Source organism: Elephas maximus, chromosome 22, assembly GCF_024166365.1.
Source record: "Elephas maximus indicus isolate mEleMax1 chromosome 22, mEleMax1 primary haplotype, whole genome shotgun sequence".
NCBI lineage: Eukaryota > Metazoa > Chordata > Mammalia > Proboscidea > Elephantidae > Elephas > Elephas maximus.
In genome coordinates this window covers 47956544-47979501 of record NC_064840.1, presented here as the reverse complement: position 1 = coordinate 47979501, position 22958 = coordinate 47956544, and the positions used below count along the sequence as shown (strand labels likewise).

Sequence of the window (22958 nt, the reverse complement as noted above, 5' to 3'; positions counted from 1 at the left end):
TGTCTTCGTATAAATGCCCTTTATTATGTTGAGGGATTTTCCTTCTATTCCTATTTTGCTGAGAGTTTTTATCATGAATGGGTCCAACAAAGATCTTTTAAAATCAGTTTTAAAAATGGATCATCACCTCCAGAGAGGGTCACAGAGAGGAGATAAGTTCGGATGTTACTACCCATTCTGGATGCTGGCCAGGACTGGTGCTGCTGAATGGGGTGGAGGGTGGAGTCCTAGGGTTTTTCTGAGGAGTACTCAGTATCTCCACAGGCTCTGCCTCCTCTTCTTGAGACAGGACAAGCGGTCACCTTCCTAGAGCTGAACCATAGAGCTCCTATCTTCTCCGCCCTCAGCCACGCTGAGCTGCCCCAACTGTGCTAAGCTGGTACCCAGCTAAAAACTGAGTCCCCATTAGCACAGCTGTCTCTATTACACAACCACTGGACACTCAGCCTGGGCATGAGCTGAGTCCTGCCCTTCAGAACATACCCCCATTTGGCAGACAAGACTAACAAGGTGTACAAACTCTTTGCCCACCACTTCTGCTTTAAATTTTTTCATCTCAATCTCTCCTCCCAAGGGAGAAGTGAAACTTTTCTGGGCATGGAGCATGCAATAAACCCTCTCTCTCATGTGCCTCCTGCAGAGCCTGGTGCAGGGGCTGGTACCTAACAGATACTCAAAAAATTCCCTGGGGGCAAATGCTGACTCCACAATTGAATAGAGAGTCTGTCTACAGCTACACTGTCCAACACGGTAAAAACCAGCCTCAATGTGGCTACTTGAATTACTTTAAATTAAAAATTCAGTTACCATATTGCAGCTACTATATTACACAGCGCAGATATAAAATCTTTCCATCAGCACAGGAAGTTTTATTGAACTGTGCTGATCTATAGCATCTGAAGAGAATGGGTGTTATTAAACTAGGGCCCATTTCTCTCTAAAGCTGTAACCCCCAGGTCATTGGGTTCCTAAGATTCAAACATAGATTACCATTGGTAAGGCAGAATCTTAGGAGATTATATTGATGCAGATTGTCTTCCATGTCTTAGGAGTTACATAATGTCACAGGTAAAGACAGAATTGGAGACAGGAGCTTTCAAAAAGATTCTATGGGCTGAACTTCTCAATCCCCTGTCAAATATAGCTCCTTCCCAGTGTGGCACCTTATGATGGGAAGATGGCAGGAGGAAGAGGTGGAAGGATAAACTACCATCTGAAGGGACAAGATAAGTGAGATCCCCACTTTTGCCTCCCCTCTCCAAACACGCTATGACCTCTGGCTTTAGTCTTGGGAGGTCCTGGCACGGTATACTTTTCAGCATCCCCCGAACACTGAAGACAGAGACTTTACTGGCCCTCTGGCACTTTGGGTCTCTCTGCAGGCCCAGTGCCCTTCAGTGAAATACCAGAATAGAGCCTAGATATCAGCCTGGGAAAGAGTCCAGGAAGCTAGATGAGGGAAATAAACTAGGAAGGTAAATACTTACTGATCTTGGTGCAGCCAATACTCCAGACTCTGACCTCTGAGAAAGGGGTCCTTAAAGGTCCCCAAATCTAAAAAAATGTATATCAGGTTTAAAAAAAAAAACACAGTTTTTGTTTTTATCAAAGTTATATGTGTTCATTCTAATAAGCTTATTATGTGACACATAGTCTCATGCCCCTCTCCCTACTATCTCTGATGTTGTATTTCCCAGGTGAAACCACTTTCAACTCTGAGTTTGTTTTGTTTTTTAAAGTATGTGCTTTCAGATATCTAAATAATGTGCTTATAGTACCTGTCTTAGGCTGGGTTCTCTAGAGAAGTAAAACTAGTGAGAGAGAGACAGAGAGAGAAGGAAAGAGGGAGAGAAAGAGAGATTCATTTCAAGGAAATGGCTCACGCAGTTATAGAGGCTGGCAAGTCCCAGGTCTGTGGGTTAGGCATCAGGCTCCAGGCTTCTCCTGACTCACATATGTTCAGGGGCCGATGAGCCCAAGATTGGCAGGTTAGATGGCAGGCTGCTGGCTCATGGGCTGTGGAGGCTGGCAAATCCCAAGATCAGCAGGTAAGATGACAGGCCACTGGGCAAGAAATTCTAAGCTCCCATGGAGTGTGGTCTAGAGGAAAGGGCATGAACTCCAGGGGGACATGCTCCCCTGGCCTGTTCCTCACTCTTTTGGGGAGGAGAACAGCAGGGGGAGGGCCAGTTTGGGACTTCTAAAACGTGGGGTCTAGGGAAGCATAATCCTGCTATGCCCCTTACTGGGACTAAAGATGACTTCTAGAGAGTAGGAGGAGGCTGGCTGGGATCATTTGGCCAACGGATACAAATATGAGAATAGCTCCATAATGGAGTCCACTAACCCAACAGGAAGGAACTGAGCAAGTTCAGTCCTTTTACTTTACATTAAAAAAAAAAAAGTGATGGAACTTGAGACTTTTTAATAGCTTATGCTAGTCCAGCCTAGATCATAAATCAGAATTTAAACATCTCATGGTTTGAGGTAAAGCCTAAGCTGACGTTATCCTTCCCTTTTATGAAGCCTCAGAGGCTCACAAATCCAGATTAGATTTGGTGGTTTGGATATTAAAAACTAGTTCCTTTCCCTGGGTTTTATGTTACCAGTTCAAATTCCACTAGTCAAGAAATAAGGGATATGGTGGGAAAGCTCAGAATACAAAGAATGCCCACCCAGGGCTATAGGAAGGACTCTCAATGAACATTTGGAAGTTCAAAATATCTTTGTTCCTGATGAACTGACTGATCAACCTGGAAGATGCTAAATTTCAAAAATTTTATAAATTACTGATGTCTTAAAGAAATTAGAGTCCTTCTCCCTAGCTTCCTTTGTCCTGTTCCAATATTTATAAAGCACCTGTAATTTCTTCCCTTTTTTTCTACTTTTTTGCCAGAATGCAAAGGGAAGATAAACTAAACTAGGCAAGCATTATGGTAATTTTCAAATAGTCATTGCTCTCTTAGTGCATAGCGTTTGGCTATCACTCAGTAAATATTATTCTCCCTCTATCAACCTCTGGAGCCCTGGTGGCGCAGCGGTTAAGAGGTGGTGGGCTGCAAACTGAGAGGTCAGCAGTTTGAATCCACCAGGTGCTCCTTGGAAACCCCATGGGGCAGCTCTACTCTGTCCTATAGGGTCACTATCAGTCAGAATTGACTCACCAGCAAGCAACGGGTTTGCTTGTGGTTTACTCCAGCTCCACCCCCATACACTATACATCAAGACTGCTGATAAATAAATTGCCAATAATCTAGCTCACAGGGTGAGACGTTGGGTCTAGAATGTTTGATCTGAAGGACCGATCTCTAGGACCAGAGCAAAAACTTCCCATCCCTCTTGCCTCCCACCTCTGGTAACCACTAATAATCTGGTTTCTATATATTTGCTTATCTCATATAAGTGAGATTGTACAGCATTTGCCCTTTTGTGACTGACTTTATTTCACTCAATATGCTGTTTTCAAGGCTCATTCATGTTCTGGCATGCATCAAGACTTTATTTCTCATTATGGCTGAGTAACATTCCATTGTATGTATGTACCGCATTTTGTTTAGCCATTCTTCTGTTGATGGACATTTAGGTTACTGCCACTGTTTGGCTATTGTGAATAGTGCAAATAGAATATTGCAGGTTCTATTTGCATTCTTGCTTTCACCTTTTCTGGGTATACTCCTAGGATTGGGATTGCTGGGTAATATGGTAGTTCTATTTTCAACTTTTTGAGGAATTGCCAAAATGTTTTCCACAGTGGGTATACCATTTTACCTTCCCATTAGCCATGGATGAGGTTTTCAGTTTCTCCACAACCTAACACCTATTGTTTTCATTTTTTTGATCATTGCCATTCTAATGGGGGTGAAGTGGTATCTCATTGTGGTTTGATTTGCATCTCCCTAGAGACTAATGATGTTAACCAGCTTTTCAAGTTCTTGTTGGCCATTTTAATATCTTCTTTGATGAAATGTCTGTTCAAGTCCTTGGCCCATTTTTTAATTGGATTGTATGTCTTCTCCTGTTTCCTTGTCTTTTTCTAGTAGATCTTGTCTTGGGTTGGATCTGGTTCTATTAGTTGCTCTTTGGGAGTCGTGGGTGGTGCAAATGGTTAACGTGAAGGTTCGAGTCCACCTAGAGGTGCCTCAGAAGAAAGGACTGTTGATCTACTTCTGAAAAATCAACCACTGAAAATCCTATGGACTATAGGTCTATTCTGACACACATCAGGGCACCATGAATTGGAGTTAACTTGACAGCACCTGGCTAGTTAGTTTAACTGATCTTATTTGAACTTGACATCTTAAGCCTGCACTCCCTTTACCTACTCAGTTCTGGTTTCCTACCTAGATTTGTCCCATTAAGTGATTTCATCGTGCCCTTTGATAGATATTGCAGTAGGACAACTCCCCTTCAAAAAAGAAAAACACTGCTCTGATTTGTGTCTGAGAAAGGACAGTACCCACCTCTAAACTAGATTAAGGAAACGTTTGAATCTCTCAATTCATTACCTCCAGGGTCTTCTCATGCCTACCAATTCTCATGGCCACATCCAGAGTTATCTTCTCTTTGTAAAATTAGACTAGGCCATTACAAGTAACAAGGAGTTACTAGAAAGCCCTAAGACTTTTTTTTCCCCCAAATGTAGCAGCATTTATGCATTGTTGTTGGCTTTGTTCTTCAGTGTACTTTTCTTGAGAAGTCAAGTACTTACTTCAATGGCACTGCTTTGCTCAATACTTTTTTAGGAATTACTTTTTGGGGGGAAACTACCTCAAGAGCCAGTCCTTTACTGCTACTTCTCAGCAACTAGAATTCCTTGAAAGAAGAAAAGCAAGCATTGTTTAGGGTGCTGCAGAAAGGTCTCTGTCTCTCCCTTTCTCTCTCTCTGTCTGTATACATCCGTATGTTTTTATATGGAAAACCCTAGAGGCATAGTGGTTAATTGCTACGGCTGCTAACCAAAGGGCCGGCAGTTCGAATCCACCAGGTGCTCCTTGGAAACTCTATAGGGCAGTTCTACTCTGTCCTATAGGGTCGCTATGAGTTGGAATCGACTCGACAGCACTGGGTTTGATTTTTTTTTAATGTTTTTATATATGTGTGTGTGTATGTGTGAATCAACAAGATGGATTGACATAGTGGCTGCAAGAATGGGCTCAAACATAGCAACAATTATGAGTATGGCACGGGACTAGGCAGCATTCTGTTTTGTTGTACATAGAGTCTCTATGAGTTGGAATTGACCCAACAGTACCTAACAATAACACAAAGTGTGTGTGTGTGTTTGTATTTATGTGTATACATATATATATGTGTGTGTATAATATCCCAAGCATAATATTATCAAGCTTGAACTTTTATACTTAAAAAAAAAAAAATCCACAAAGGCATAAAATGTGCAGCCATGAATAAAAATATTGAAAAGAATGTCCAGGGTTCTGCTTTTGGTTACCATGTAGAAGCATGTGAAAGACTTTACTCCTGTTAAAACAACAAGAAATTACTAGATAAAACAAAAATCATACTTCTATTTAAATGCCATGAAAGAGCTTTAGACATAAAGAAACCAAAAAAGATGCAAGTATAGAGGGGTGAGCTCTTCCTAGGTGAGCAAAGGATGGACCACGTTTTACACCTGGGACTAGAAGCTGATGTTGGGGGTATGGTGGGCAGAGAAGTAAGGCTAGCAGAGGACAGTCTTTGGTTGGTCAAGGAAAAACCTGCCAAATTTGACAGACTTGGTGGCTGATATCAGATTTGCATCTGGATGAGCCCCAATTTAGAAATAATCCTTTCTGCCAAATAATTCACTCATTTTATCAAGTAAAAAGAGGCTGCAAAAGAAACTAAAAAGCAGAAAGAGCTATCAAGATTCAATGGTCTCACAGTTTTTAAATTCTGATCCCAAAACCTCATGACTTCACGTGGTCACCAGTCTTAAAGTCTTATGATATCACGCTTTTGCTGTCTTGAAGTTTTGCAAATTTGAGGTCATGAAGATTGGTAGTTTCAAAGTCTCATGGTCTTGTAAATTTACCATCTCTCTGTTTTGAGTTCTGTAGTCTTACGGTGTTTGGCCCCTGGAATTTCCTGAAGAAAGAGACGACCTGAGCTCTGCTTCAGAGTATTTGAAGGCAGAAGTTAACTGAATCTAATCAAAGCTACAACAAAACACCCTTCCAATTCATTTTCTGATGAACTCAAAGATTTTAGCTCTGTGAGAATACATGAAGTTAGGGCTGGGCTGAAAAACAAAGAACAAACTCTTTAGATCCCCCATGCTTATATTCCAATACCCTGCTAGAAGGATTAAATCTGTAACTTTCTCCCAAAAGAGTTCAACCTCTGATTGGGTCAAACTGATCAGCCCCTCATTCAAGTTGCACAAGAGATGAAAGGACACACTCTCTTTCCTCAGCCTCTAAACCAAAACCAAGCCAAGCCCATTGCCATCAAGTCAGCTTCGACTCATAGAGACCCTATAGGACAGAGTAGAACTGCCCCATAGGGTTTTCAAGGAGCAGCTGGTGGATTTGAACTATCAACCTTTTGTTTAGCAGCCATAGTTCTTAACCACTATGCCACCAGAGCTCCTCTACTATTCTTCTTGTTTTGTATTTTTAAATTATTTTAAAAATATGGACTGCATCACGGATATGAACGTCGCCCTTGTGCAGAGGCCAAGCCAATCTTTTCTGTGTTATTCCAATTTCAGTATACGTGCTGCTGAAGCAAGCAGTCTACTCTTCTTTTTAAGACCCAATATCCAACATGCAATAAAAAGTTGTGAGACAGGCAAAGGAACAGAGGAACGTGACACTTATTAAGAGAAAATCAATGAACATTAACAAACCCCCAACCCGGGTGTTGAAATTGTCAGACAAGGTCTTTAAAATAGCTATTAAATATGTTAATACTCTTTTTGATAGTGTCGTAATATATTTTTCTCCTCCAAACTTCATAAACCCCATAGTATATTGTTAATATTTCCTTTAAATAATAAATTGTATTTTAAACAACTTAAAAAGTAAAAAAAAGTTGTCTTTTATATTAAAGGCATATGTTAAAGAATCCACAGAAACACAAGGATTAAATGAGTGAGGAGATGGGGAAATTTATGGAGAGATCCAGAAACAGTAGGAAAGGACCAAATGGAAATCCTGGAATTGAGAAAGAAAGTATCTGAAATACAAAATTCATTGAGTGAGATTAATAGATTGGCCAAAACAGAAGAAAGACAATAAACTTGAGGAAAGATTAATAAAAATCATCCAAACTAAAGCACAGAGAGAAAAAAGAGAAAAGAATGACGACTCAGTGAATGTGAGACAACATCATGCAACCAAAAATGTATATTTGAAGTCCCAGAAGAAGAGGGGGAGAAGAGGGTGGAAAAAGCAATTGAAGTAATATTAGCCAAAACCTTTCCAAATTTGAATTAAAATGTTGCCACAAATCCAGGACGTTAAGTGAATCAAAAGCAGGATAAATACAAAGCAAATCACAGGTAGGCACATCATAGTCAATTAACTGAAAACCAAAGATAAAGAGAAAATCTTAAAGTCAACCAGAGAAAAGAGACACTTTACACATAGGGGAGCAATGACAGCTGACTTATCAAAAAAGACAGTGGAGCCATATCTTTAGAGTGCTGAACGATGCAGAGCCACACTAAAAAAATGCTAAAGGAAATTTTTCAGGCTGAAGTGAAATTGTTGTTGTTAGTTGCCATTGAGTCGATTCTGACTTATAGCTACTCTATAGGACAGGGTAGAATTGCCCCATATGGTTTCTGTGGAGTGCGGTTGGATTCAAACTGCAGGCCTTTTAGTTAGTAGCCAAGCTCTTAACCACTGCACCACTTTTAAAATCATTGTGTTCGTATAATGTCATGTTCACTTCTATAATGTTTAAAAAGTAACATGATTACCCTTACATTTTGTCAAATTATAATATTGTTTAATTTATTAAATTCTTACCGTAGACGTTATTGTTGTTAGGTGCCGTCGAGTCTGTTCCAACTCAGAGCGACCCTATGCACAACAGAACGAAACACTGCCTGGTCCTGAGCCATCCTTACAATTGTTGTTATGCTTGAGCTCATTGCTGCAGCCACTGTGTCAATCCACCTCGTTGAGGGTCTTCCTCTTTTCCACTGACCCTGTACTCTGCCAGGCATGATGTCCTTCTCCAGGGACTGATCCCTCCTGACAACATGTCCAAAGTATATAAGACACAGATAAAAGACATAAAAATCTTAGTATGCATACACCTAAAAAAAATTCAAAATATATAAAACAAAAATTGACAGAACTAAAGGGAAAAATAGACAAATCTACAGCCACAGTTAGCTATATTAATACCTCTCTTTTCAGTATGCTAGAATAAGTAGAAAAACAGCAGTAAAAGTATAGGAGAATTGAACAACATTATCAATCATCTTTACCTAATTGACATTTATAAATCACTATATCCAATAACCACATAATACACACTCTTCTCAGGAGCACATGAAACCTTAAATAATAGAACATATGCTGGGCCATAAAAAGTCTAATATATTTTGAAGGTTTAAAATCAGAGCATATTTTGGAACATAGAATTAAGTTAGAAACCCATAATAGTAAGCTATCTAGAAAATTCACAAATGCTTAGAAATGAAACATCACTTTTTAAAAACCTATATTTAAAAGAAGAAATTAAAAGAAATATTGTAAAATATTTTGAACTGAATAAAAATGAAAACATATCAAAATTTGAAGAATGGAATTAAACAAATTCTTGGAAATATATAGCTTTTGATGCTTATATTAGAAATAAAGAATAAGATAAAATCAATTATCTAAGCTTTCACAATGAGAAGCTAGATAAAAAAAAAAGCAAATTAAACCCCCAAAAAGTAGAAGTAAAATAATTAAGGGAAGGGCAGATATCATTATGATGGGAAAAAAATGAACTACTTGGGTCTAAATCTAACCAAATATGTACAATATGAAGAAAACTAAAAAATTCTGAAGAGAGAATTTAAACAAGATCTAAATAAATTGGAGAGATATTCTATGTTCGTGGACATGAAGATTTAATATTGTTAAGATGTCAGTTCTTCCCAACTTGATCTATAAATTCAACTCAATCCTAATCAAAATCTCACTAAGTTTGTGGATATTGATAAACTGATTCTAAGGTTTATATGGAAAGGCAAAAGATCCAGAATAGCCAATACAATATTGAAGAAGAACAAAGTCCAAAGACTAAAGCTACCCAACTTCAAGACTTACTGTAAAGCTAGAGTAATCAAGACACTGTGGTACTGGCAAAAGAAGAAATAGATCAATGGAACAGAATAGAGAGCCCAGAAACAGGCTCACACAAATATAGTCAACTGCTCTTTGACAACGGAGCAAAGGCATAAGCGCAGTCTTTTCAACAAATGGTACTGAAACAACTAATCACCCACATGAAAAAAAGATGAATCTAAGCATAGACCTTATGTCTTTCACAAAAATTAACTCTAAATGGATCATAGACATAAATGTAATAATCAAAACTATAAAACTTCTAGAAAATAGCATGAGAAATCTAGGTGACTTTGGGTTGGTGACGACTTTTTAGATACATCACAAGTATGATCTATGAAAGAAAAATCGATAAATTTGACTTCATTAAAATTAAAAACTGCTCTGTAAAAGATACTTTCAAAAGAATGGAAAGAAAAGTCACAGACAGGGAGAAAATATTTTCAAAACACATATCTGATCTAGGTCTTGTATCTAGCATATATATATTAAAAAAAAAAACTTACAAAACTCAATAATGAGAATAGAACACAACAACAACAAAAAACTGACCTTATGTATTTGTTAAAACCCATAGAACTACACAACATGAAGAGTGAAGTCTAAGGTAGACTATGGACTTAGCTAAACACAAGGCATCACTATTTGTTCATCAACTGTAATAAATATACCACACAAACACAAGATGTTAACAATGGAGGAACTCATCCAGGGAAGGGGGTATATAGGAAACTGTACTTTCTGTTCAATTTTTCTGTAAACTTAAAATGCTCTAAAAATAAAGTCTATCGATTTTTTTAAAATAGAGAAAATAAACAAAGCCAAAAATTGGCTTTGTGAAGAGATTAATAAAGTAGGCAAATTTTAGCTAGACTGATTGAAATGAAGAGAAAAAAAAAAAAAAACCCAGGAATAAAAAGGGAATAGCGCTAGTGATTTTACAGACATCAAAAGGATAGCTAAGTGACTCTTCATACAACTTTATGTCAAAAAATTTGACAACTTAGATGAAATGGGAAAATTCCTTAAAAATAGAATTTTCCACAAAGAAAACTACAGAGCAATGATTTCATTGGTAAATTCTATCAAATACTTGAGGAAATTATACCAGTCTTAATAAGCTCTTTCTGAAACCAGAGAAGGAGAAAATAACTTCCAACTCTTTTATTGAGTTCAGCATTACCCTAACATCAAATCCAAATAAGACACAAAAAAGGAATGTTACAGAATAATATGCTCCAAGGTAGAAATATCCTGAACAAACTGCTAGCAAATCAAATCTATCAATATGTAAAAAAGATATGACATTATGATGAAGTAAGAATTATCCCAGAAATGTAACTTTGGTTCAACTTTTTAAAAAATCTATTGATGCAATTTACCATATTAGCAGAATATAGGAGAAAAATTATATAATCATATCAATTGATGCAGAATAGCACTCATCCATGATAATACTCTCAGCAAACTAGAAAGGGAAGAAAATTTCCTCAATTTGATAAAGGGCATCAATGAAAAACCTGTAGCTATCATCGTAATTAAAGATGAGGTTTTGCATGTTTTCCCCCTCAGATTGGAAACATGGCCAGGATGTATGATCTCACCTCTTCTATTCAACATTGTTCTGGAGGTCCTAGCCAACATATTAAGACATGAAATAAAAAAATAAATAGAATGCAGATTGGAAAGGAAAAAGTAAAATTGTCTTTGTGAAGAAAATAAACTGTGTAAAAAATCCTAAGAAAGATACATAAAAACTAACATAATAAGTAAGCTTAGCAAGATTCAGGATACAAATTCAATTGCCTTATTATATAGTACCAACAATTGGAATATGAAACATACAAAAATCACTTTCAATAGATGAAAAATTATTCAGGAATGAATTTTAAAAAAGCATGCAAGATGGCCACATTGGACACTACAAAAATGTACAGAGAGAAACAAAATGAGACCTAAAGGAATGGAGTGGTACACCACATTCATGGATTGGAAGATTCAGTATTTTGACAGCATCGAGTCTCTTCAAATTGATCTATAGATTTAGCACAAATCCAATCAAAATCTCAACCGTGTTTTTATGTATAAGTAGGCAATGCAAATTTAAAATTTATATGGAAATGTAAAAGATCTAGACAAGCCAAAAAAGAATGAAGTTGGAGAACTTACACCACCTAGTTTTAAGACTTAGTAACAAGACTGGATGGTATTGGCATGAGGAGAGATAAAAAGATCAATGGAACTAAGTAGAGAGTCTAGAAATAGGTTCGCACACGTTCAGGCAATTGATTTCTGACAAATTTTTCAAGTTAATTCAGTGAGGAAAGAACAGTCTTTTCAACAAATTGTGTTCAATCAATTGGATAGTCACGTGGAAAAAAGTTCAACTTTGACCTTTACTTCACACAATACACAGAAATTAATTGGAGGTGCTTCATAAACCTAAACATAAAAGTTATACCTATAAAACTTCTAAAAAAAAAAAAGAAGACTATATCATTCTAATCTTTTTTTCTACATGACACAAAAAGCACTAACCACAAAGGAAAAATTGATAAATTAGAGTTCATCAAAATTAAAAATTGTTTTTCAAAAATTTGGTGAATGACTTAATGGCCACAATTTCCTTCCTTCCTAATATACCCACCCTTTTACAATGTGACTTAGCTGTTCCTCACATACAGAGGTGGAATCTATTACTTACTCCTTTGAATAAAGGCTGGTCTTATGTCTTGTTTTGACAAAGGGAATGTGGCAGCAATGATGTTTTGCAAGTTCTAGAGCCTAGGCCTGAAAAAGCTGGTCTAGCCTACTGGAGGAGGAGAAGCTACTTGGAGGAGAATCAACTCCTTTACATGCGAATGAGGACATCTTGAGCCTTCCAGCCCAGTTAACCCTCTAGCTGAATCTAGACTCATGAATGATACCAGACAAAAACAACAAAGGAGATGCTCAAACAAGCCACGGGATTGTGAGAAATAATAAATCATCACTGTTTTATGCTATGAAATTTTGGGTTGGTTTAGTATACTGCAAAGGCTAAATGAAAGAGAAATTGCTACCGGGGAAATAGGGTGCCCTGTAACAAATATCTAAAACATGTGGCATTGATTTTAGAACCGGGCGGCAGATAGAGGCTGGAAGAGTGTGGGAAGAAATGCAGTGAAGACTAATAGAGGAAAGTTCCTTTGGAGCCTGGAGAAAGGAAGGCCCAAGTTATATAATGGTTGGAACAACTGGCAAAATTGTTATCTGCAACAATTTAGATGCTAGAAAATCTATTTAATTAACTTGTGGGTGTGAATAAGGATATTTCCAGACAGAATGTCAAAAGTATCTATCTTTTTTTTAGCTGTATATGATAGGGTACCTGAAGAGAAGAATGAATTAAAGAAAGAACTGTTTAGTTAGCAAGGAGAATTGAGAAGACACACGTTAGGCTCAAGACAAGCTAACTTGGAAAACAAAACCATTTTCTATACCTAGTGTCTTAGTCATCTAGTGCTGCTGTAACAGAAATAACACAAGTGGATGGCTTTAACAAAGGAAAATTTATTTCCTTACAGTAAAGTAGGCTAAAAATCCAAATTAAAGGCATCAGCTCCAGGGGAAGTCTTTCTCTCTCTGTCAGCTCTGGAAGAAGGTCCTTGTCCTCAGTCTTCACATGGTTGAGGAGCTTCTCAGGCGCAGGGACCCCAGGCCCAAAGGAAGCTCTCTGCTCCTGGTGCTGCTTTCTTGGTGGTATGAAGTCCCCAACTCTCTGCTTGCTTCCCTTTCCTTTTATCTCTTGACAGATAAAAGGTGGTGCAGGCCACACCCCAGGGAAACTCTCTTTACATTTGATCAGGGATGATACCTGGGTAAGGGTACTGTTACAACCCCACCCTAATCCTCTTTAATATAAAATTACAATCACAAAATGGAGGACAACCACACAATACTGGGAATCATGGCCTAACCAAGTTGATACAAACGTTTTTTGGGGGACATGATTCAATCTATGACACCTAGTCTCTCTGAAGTAAAGATTCTTAAGAAGGGAAATAACCTCAAGACAAAGATGAAATTAAAGATGTGGCTATAAATAGCTTCTTAAGACTTTAGAACAACTTAAAGTGGTGCCTAGAAGAACCTCTCTCTCATCTTGACAAAGGACTTCTGAGACTCATAAGGGCAATGTCCTATACATAGTCCAAAGTAGAGAAGGACCTCACTCAAAAAGAATTATGGTTGTGGCTTTGGGAGCATTTAGTGAACTCCTATCAAATTCTTAGGAAAGTTTTTTTTTTTTTAATTTTTATTGTGCTTTAAGTGAAAGTTTACAAATCAAGTTAGTCTTTTGTACAAAAATTTATATACACCTTGCTATTATAAAAAAAAAAATTTTTTTTTTTTTTATAATACCCCTAGACAGCACACTTCTTCCCTCCACTCTATTTTCGTGTCCATTCCGCCAGTTTCTAACCCCCTCTGCCATCTCCTCTCCTCTCCAGACAGGAGCTTCCCACATAGTCTCATGCATTTACTTCATCCAAGAAGCTCACTCTTCACAGTATCATTTTCTATCCCATAGTCCAGTCCAATTCCTGTCTGAAGAGTTGGCTTTGAGAATGGTTCCTGTCTTGGGCTAACAGAAGGTCTGGGGACCATGACCTCCGGGGTCCTTCTGGTCTCAGTCATACCATTAAGTCTGGTCTTTTTACAAGAATTTGAGGTCTGCATCCCACCGCTCTCCCGCTCCCTCAGGGATTCTCTGTTGTGTTTCCTGTCAGAGCAGTAATCGGTTGTAGCTGGGCACCATCTAGTTCTTCAGGTCTCTGGCTGATGTAGTTTCTGGTTTATGTGGCTCTTTCTGTCTCTTGCGCTCATAATTACCTTGTGTCTTTGGTGTTCTTCATTCTCCTTTGTTCCAGGTGGGTTGAGACCAATTGATGCATCTTAGATGGCTGCTTGCTAGCTTTTAAGACCCCAGACGCCACTCTCCAAAGTGGGATGCAGAAAGTTTTCTTAATAGATTTTATTATGCCAATTGACTTAGATGTCCCCTGAAACCATGGTTCTCAAACCCCCACCCCTGCTATGCTGGCCTTTGAAGAGTTCAGTTTATTCAGGAAACTTCTTTGCTTTTGGTTTAGTCTAGTTGTGCTGACCTCGTCTATACTGTGTGTTGTCTTTCCCTTCACCTAAAATAGTTCTTATCCACTATCTAATTAGTGAAAACCCCTCTCCCTCCCTCCCTCCCTCCCCACTTGAAACCATCAAAGAATATTTTCTTCTCTGTTTAAACTATTTTTCTAGTTCTTGTAATAGTGGTCTCATACAATATTTGTCCTTTTGCAACTGACTAATTTCACTCAGCATAATGCCTTCCAGATTCCTCCATGTTATGATATGTTTCACGGATTCATCATTGTTTTTTATCGATGCATAATATTCCACTGTGTGAATATATACCATAATTTATTTATCCATTCATCTCTTGATGGGCATCTTGGTTGCTTCCGTCTTTTTGCTATTGTAAACAGTGCTGCAATGAACATGGGTATGCATATATCTGTTCATGTAAAGTCTCTTATTTCTCTAGGATATATTCCAAGGATTGGGATTGCTAGATTGTACAGTAGTTCTACTTCTAGCTTTTTAAGGAAGTGCCAAATCAATTTCCAAAGTGGTTGTACCATTTTATATTCCCACCAGCAGTGTATAAGTGTTCCAGTCTCTCCACAACCTCTCCATCATTTATTGTTTTGTGTTTTTAGGATTAATGCCAGCCTTGTTGGAGTGAGATGGAATCTCACTGTAGTTTTGATTTGCATTTCTCTAATGGCTAATGATCATGAACATTTCCTCATGTATCTGTTAGCTACCTGAATGTCTTCTGTAGTGAAGTGCCTGTTCATATTCTTTGCCCTTTTTTTAACTGCGTTATTTGTCTTTTTGCAGTATCATATAGATTTTAGAGATCAGATGCTGATTGGAAATGTCATAACTAAAAACTTTTTCCCAGTCTGTAGGTAATCTTTTTACTCTTTTGATGAGGTCTTTGGATGAGCATAGGTGTTTGATTTTTAGGAGCTCCCAGTTATCTAGTTTTTCTTCTGCACTGTTAGTAATGTTATATATACTGTTTATGCCTAAGCCTAACATTGTCTCTATTTTTTCTTCCATGATCTTTATTGTTTTAGATTTTATATTTAGGTCTTTGATCCATTTTGAGTTAGTTTTTGTGCATGGAGTGAGGTATGGGTCTTGTTTCATTTTTTTGCAGATGGATATCAAGTTATGCCAGCACCATTTGTTAAAAAGAGTGTCTTTTCCCCATTTAACTGTTTTGGGGCCTTTGTCAAATATCAGCTGCTCCTATGTGGATGGATTTATGTCTGGATTCTCAATTCTGTTCCATTGGTCTATGTATCTGCTGTTGTACCAGTAGCAGGCTGTTTTGACTACTATGGCAGTATAATAGGTTCTAAAATCAGGTAGAGTGAGGCTTCTCACTTTGTTCTTCTTTTTCAGTAATGCTTTACTTCTCCGGGGGCTCTTCCCCTTCCATAGAAAGTTGATGATTTGTTTCTCTATCTCATTAAAGAATGTTGTTGGAATTTGGATTGGAATTGCATTAAATCTATAGATCGCTTTTTGTAGAACAGACATTTTTATAATGTTAAGTCTTCCTATCCATGAGCAAGGTATGTTTTTCCGCTTACGTAGGTCTCTTTTGGTTTCTTGCTGAAGTGTATTGTTGTTTTCATTGTAGAAGTCTTTTACATCTCTGATAAGATTTATTCCTAAGTATTTTACCTTCTTGGGGGCTACTGTAAATGGTATTGATTTGGTGATTTCCTCTTCGATATTCTCCTTGTTGGTATAGAGGAATCCAACAGATTTTTATATGTTTATTTTGTATCCTGATACTCTGCTGAACTCTTCTATTAGTTTCAGTAGTTTTCTTGAGGATTCCTTAGGGTTTTCAGTGTGTAAGACCGTGTCATCCGCAAACAGATAATTTTACTTCTTCCTTGCCAATTTGGATGCCCTTTATTTCTTTATGTAGCCTAATTGCTCTGGCTAGGACCTCCAACACAATGTTGAATAAGAGTAGTGATAAAGGGCATCCTTGTCTGGTTCCCAAACTGAAGGGGAATGGTTTCAGGCTCTCTCCATTTAGGATGATGTTGTCTATTGGCTTTGTATAAATGCCCTTTATTATGTTGAGGAATTTTCCTTCTATCCCTATTTTGCTGAGAATTTTTATCATGAATTGGTGTCAAACTTTGTCAGATGCCTTTTCTGCATCAATTGATAAAATCATGTGATTCTTGTCTTTTATTTATGTGATGGATTACATTAATTGTTTTTCTAATGTTGAACCATCCCTGCATACCTGGTATGAATCCCATTTGGTCATGGTGAATTATTTTTTTGATATGTTGTTGAATTCTATTGGGTAGAATTTTGTTGAGGATTTTTAAATCTAAGTTCAAGAGGGATATATGTCTGTACTTTTCTTTTTTAGTGGTGTCTTTTCCTGGTTTTGGTATCAGGGATATGGTGGCTTCATAGAATGAGTTTGGGAGTATTCCATCCTTTTCTATGCTCTGAAACACCTTTAGTAGTAGTGGTGTCAACTCTTCTCTGAAAGTTTAGTGGAACTCTGCACTAAAGCCATCTGGGCCAGGACTTTTTTTGTTGGGAGTTTTTTGATTACCTTTACAATCTCCTCATTTGTTATGGATCTATTTAATTGTTCTACCTCCATTTGTGTTAATTTAGGTAGGTAGTGTGTTTCTAGGAATTCATCCATTTCTTCTAGGTTGTCAAATTTGTTTGAGTATAGTTTTTCATAGTAATCTGATATGATTCTTTTAATTTCAGTTGGGTCTGTTGTAATATCACCCATCTCATTTCTTGTCTGGGTTATTTGCTTCCTCTTCTCTTTATCTTTTGTCAGTTTGGCCAATGGTTTATCAATTTTGTTGATTTTTTTCAAAGAACCAGCTTTTGGTCTTGTTAATTCTTTCAATTGTTTTTCTGTTTTCTATTTCATTTAGTTCGGCTCTAATTTTTTTTTTTTTTTCCTTCTGGTGCCTGAGGGTTTCTTTTCTTGCTCTCTTTCTATTTGTTCAAGTTGTAGGAATAATTCTTTGATTTTAGCCCTTTCTTCTTTTTGGATGTGTGCATTTATTGATATAAATTGACCTATATGAGCACTGCTTTCACTGTATCCCATAGGTTCTGATAGGAAGTGTTTTCTTTCTCATTGGATTCTATGATTTTCTTTATTCCATCCTTAATGTCTTCTATAACCCAGTCTTTTTTGAGCAGGTTATTGTTCAGTTTCCAAGTGTCTGATTTCTTTTCCCTGCTTTTTGTGTTATTGACTTCTACTTTTATAGCATTATGGTCAGAGAAGATGCTTTGTAATATTTCAACTTTTTGTATTCTGCTAAGGCTTGCTTTATGACCTAATACTTGGTCTATTCTAGAGAATGTTCCATCTGCATTGGAAAAGAAAGTATACTTGGCTGCTCTTGGGTGGAGTGTTCTGTATATGTCTATGAGGTCAATTTGGTTGATTGTGGCATTTAGATCTTCCATGTCTTTATTGAGCTTCTTTCTGGATGTCCTGTACTTCACCGAAAGTGGTGTGTTGATGTCTTCTGTTGTAATTGTGGAGCTGTCTATCTCATTTTTCAGTGCTGTTAGAGTTTGTTTCATGTATCTTGCAGCCCTGTCATTGGGTGCATAAATATTAAATATGGCTATATCCTTCTGGTACATTGTCCCTTTAATCATTATATAGTGTCCTTCCTTATCCTTTGCGGTGGATTTAACTTTAAAGTCTATTTTGTTAGAACTTAATATTGCCACTTCTGCTCTTTTTTGATTGTTGTTTGCTTGATATGTTTTTTTTCCATCCTTTGAGTTTTAGTTTGTTTGTGTCTCTAAGGTGTGTCTCTGGTGAGCAGCACAGGTGTTTTTTTAATCCATTCTGCCACTGTTTCTTTACTGGTGCATTTAGTCCATTTACGTTCAGCATAATTATAGATAAGTATAATTTTAGTGCTGTCATTTTGATGTCTTTTTTGTGTGTTGTTGACAGTTTCTTTTCCCCACTTAATTTTCTGTGCTGAGTAGTTTATCATTATATATTGTCTTTTCCTCTTATTTGTTGTTGTTGATTTTGTTTCTGCTGAGTCTCTATTTTTTTTCTTGTATTTTATTTTGATGAGTAGAATTGTTAGTCTCCTTTGTAGTTACCTTACTATTTACCACTGTTTTTCTATGTTTAAAGCTAACTTTTATTTCTTTGTATTGCCTTGTCTTCCCCTCCATATGAAAGATCTATGACTACTTTTCTTAGTCCCTCATTTATTGTTTTAATGGTATCTTCTTTTACATAATGACATTGCTGTTTCCCTGCTTTGAGTTTTTTAAATCTTGATTTATTTTTTTGATTTCCCTATCTGGGTTGACATCTGATTGCTCTGTCCAGTGTTCTAGTCTTGGGTCAATATGTGATATTATTCATTTTCTAACCAGAGAACTCCCTTTAGTATTTTTTGTAGTTTTGGTTTGTTTTTTACAAATTCCCTAAACTTCCGTTTATTTGGAAATGTCCTAGTTTCACCTTCATATTTGAGAGACAGTTTTGCTGGATATACAATTTTTGGCTGGCAATTTTTTCCTTCAATGCTTTGTATAAGTTACCCAATTGCCTTCTTGCCTGCATAGTTTCTGCTGAGTAGTCCGAGCTTATTCTTATTGACACTCCTTTGTAGGTGAATTTTCAGTTATCCCTAGCTGCTCTTAAAATTCTCTGTTTATGTTTGGTTTTGGCAAGTTTGATTATAATATGTCTTGGTGACTTTTTTTTTTTAAGCTCTACCTTATGTGGAGTTCAATGAGCATCTTGGAATAGATACCTTTTCATCTTGCACAAGATCAGGGAAGTTTTCTGCCAACAAATCTTAACCAATTCTCTCTGTATTTTCTGTTATCCCTCCCTGTTCTGGTACTCCAATCACTCATAGGTTATTTCTCTTGATAGAGTCCCACGTGATTCTTAAGGTTTCTTCATTTTTTTTTTAATTCTTTTTTCTGATTTTTCTTCAAACATATTGGTGCTGATTGCTTTACCTTCAATCTCACCAATTCTGCCTTTGACTTGCTCAATTCTGCTCCTCTAACTTTCTATTGAGTTGTCTAATTCTGTAATTTTATTGTTAATCTTCTGAATTTCTGATTGCTGTCTCTCTATGGATTCTTGCAGCTTATTAAGTTTTTCATTATGTTCTTGAATAGCCTTTTTAATTTCTTCAACTGCTTTATCTGTGTGTTCCTTAGCTTGTTCTGAGTATTGCTGATCTCCTTCCTGATCTCGTTCCTGATGTCTTGAAGAGTTCTGTGTATTAATCTTTTGTATTCTGCATCTGGTAATTCCAGGAAGGCACCTTCATCCAGACGATCCCTCTAGTCCCTGCTTTCAGAGCTTGTTGAAGCAATCATGATCTGCTTCTTTATGTGATTTGATATTGACTGTTGTCTCCAAGCCATCTATAAGTTATTGTGTTAGTGTATCTTATGTTTGCTTACTGTATCCTAGCTTTTTGCTTTGTTTTGTTTTGTTTTGATATGCCCAAATAGGTTGCTTGAGTGAGGTAGCCTGATTATGTTTACCTTTGAAGTGCTAACATCCTGTCACCAGATGGCTAGAGCTGTTTTCATGTATATCAGCCTAGGAGTCCATTCACTCTTCTTGTATGGGTTCAGCTCAGGTGCCCAGGTAGTTGGTCATCAAGTGCGTGGTACAGGCTCTGTCCTACTGTCTTAGAAGGGCAGCGGGGATTGGCATAGGTACCAGTATGTGGTTTCAGCAGGGTATCATGCTCTGAAGAAGGCAGGGGGCTGACAACTGTCCTCCGAGTGTCTGTGAGGGAAATGCATCCCTGTTCCCTAGAGCTCACAGGTTGGTGGGTTCTGCAGATGGGCCATGGGTACCCAATGCTTTTGGTTGTAAAAGGAGCGGGAGGTACCAGTTATTCTTGGACCCTTGTCACAGGTGGCTGGGTGACCTGAGTGGAGCCACCAGTCCTTAGCCCCTGATGTGGGTAGGTGAGGACCCTGTTTAATAGGCAAAGTGGTGTGAAACATCAAACACCCACCCATCCACCACACAGCTGAAACAGTTGCAGTCTGTGAACAAGGGTCTATTCTCCTGAAATAGGCCCACACAGGTCCATGCAGAGGTGAAGGGTATTCAAAGTCCATATACCATTTATACCTGGACAGGAGCTGCTTCTGTCCTGAGCTCCCCTGGTTAGTGTAGCTGGCAGATTATCTTTTCCCCCAATTGTGAATTTATTCCTTCTCTAAGGCCGGAAGAATGGCTCAGGTTGCCCAGCAGGACCTATCTCAGGCCCAGGGAAATCAACAGCCACTGAACCCAGCTTGGAGGCTGAGGGCATGATAAAATATACACAAGTACTTAGCTTTTGCCAAAAGTGCCATTCTTCCCTGGTTCCAGAGGTGTGAGTAGGCTATGTAGCTACAGTTTCTCCCCAAGGATACTGTAGCTATATGCTACCACCAGCCCACCGCATCTACTCCTGGGAATGGTGCCTGAGGAATCCTGGTGATTCAGATCCAGCAGCTCCTCTCTGCTTCTGAACCATCTCTCCCTTCCCCTGCTGCTCAATCCATTTTCTAAGTTTGCCTTTGATGTTCAGGGCTCCTATTTTGTCATTAACATAAACATTTCACTTGTTTTTTTTCAGCTCTTTTTGTAAGATGGTTCACTGGGAGTGTCTGACTACTCTGCCATCTTGGCCATGCCTCCTTAGGAAAGTTTTTTTGGAGTTGTATTGGAAAAAAACACCACCAGCTTGGAGTAGGAGAGTCTGAAATGGAAAGAGAGAATTCTATGTTTGGTCATCATGGAATAATTGGTATCAGACTTGCTCTCCTGCGCAATGAATATAAAACAGGACACAATATATGAGACAACTCTTTTTAGTCATCGGACAATTGGCAGCATAGGACTGTGATCCCTGAAAGAGGAAAAACAATAGGAGATAAATCCTACCTTTATTCTGTTTGTCTGCCTAGGGTAATTTTCTAATCGAGGCACAAGGATGTGGAGCCCACGCAGAATGCAGCAATCCCACTGAGCTGAGGATCTGCTAAAGTAGCTAGAATTTGCAGAGTAATGTAATAGAGAGGAGAAGTCTCTGTGAGGGTTTGTGGATATCCATGGATGAAGGCTGGGCTACACACCAGGCAGATGAAACCTCTGAAAGACGTAGTGTGGAGCAGCTCCTACTTGATTTAGAGTGGAAAGATTCTAAGGATTGCACAGTGCTGGAAGACACTGGGGTTCCAGCTCAGCCACAATAGAGAGAACTCATTAACATACTGGACACTCAGCTGAGACATACACACTGAAGCATAAGGACCATGCCCTAAGGTAAAATGCACTCTATTCTTGTCCTAACAAAGCCCAGATAGAATTAAACCTCAGAAAGATTAAGGAGAGCTGACAGTAAAATAGCTGTTACAACAAAACTCAACACTCTTTGAAGGAAAACATCATAATCCAGACGTCTTACAAAAAATTATTTATAGTGTCTAAGTCATGTAAAGAAGTAGAAAAATGTGACCCATAATAACAGGGAAAAATCAATTGAAGCACACTGTAAAGTGAGCCAGATGTTGGAATTAATAAATAAGGAGTTTAAAGGAGCCATTTTAATCACTAATGCAAACACTAAAAAAAAAAAACTAAGAGACAGTTAAAAGCCAACAGAATAAAAAAAATAGAATACTAAAAATATTCAAATAATCTAAAAGAGGGTAGGAAAGAAGGAGCAGAGAAACAAAAGCAGATGGTACAAACGGTAAGTAAATAATGAAACGGAGACTTAAACCTGACCCCATGTTAGGTTAATTATTTTATATATATATATACATATATATTTATATATATATACATATATATTTTATATATATACATATATATATATGAGTTACGGCTGTAAACCAAGAAGGCTGGCAATCCAAATTCACCAGGTTCTCCTTGGAAACCCTATGGGGCAGTTCTCTCTCTCTATAGGGTTGCTATGAGTCGGAATTGGCATGATAGCAACGGGCAATGGGCAATGGGCAAGCTTAAACCTCCAATGAAATGGCAGAGATTGTCAGTCTGGTTATAAAAGTAGGACCCAATCGTATAGTGTCTAAAAGAAAATCAATATTAGCATACAGATTAGTTGAAAGGAAAAGGATGAAAAGATATATACCACTTAAACACCAAGCAAAGGAAAACTGGTGTGAATTTATTAGTGTCAAAGTATGTATCAACACCAGAGATAAAAAGAAATATTTCACAATGATAAAAGGGTAATTCAAAAAAGTAAAATTCTAAGTATATATGTATCTAAAAGTAAAGCTTCAAAATACATGAAGCAAAAACTAGCAGGACCAAGGGAAGAAAAACAAATCTATAATAATAATTGAAGATTTTAACACCCTTTGTCAGCAATTGGTAGAATAAATAGATAAGTGATAAGGATCCAGAAGACGTAAAAAATACAATCAATCAACTTGACAGGGTCGCTGTAAGTCGGAATTGACTCCACAGCAATGGGTTTTTTTTTTTTTTTTTTA

The 22958-nt window shown here is 37.6% G+C and overlaps 1 long non-coding RNA gene and 1 other non-coding gene across 2 annotated transcripts in view; one reads left to right on the top strand and one right to left on the bottom strand.

The window, feature by feature from the left end:
• LOC126065837 (uncharacterized) overlaps positions 1–22958 on the top strand; it is a 203798-nt gene that overhangs the window by 123232 nt on the left and 57608 nt on the right. The window lies entirely within an intron of this gene.
• On the bottom strand, positions 6630–6732 carry LOC126066173 (U6 spliceosomal RNA). Its single transcript, XR_007515028.1, has one exon. It is a non-coding gene; the product is annotated as a U6 spliceosomal RNA (small nuclear RNA).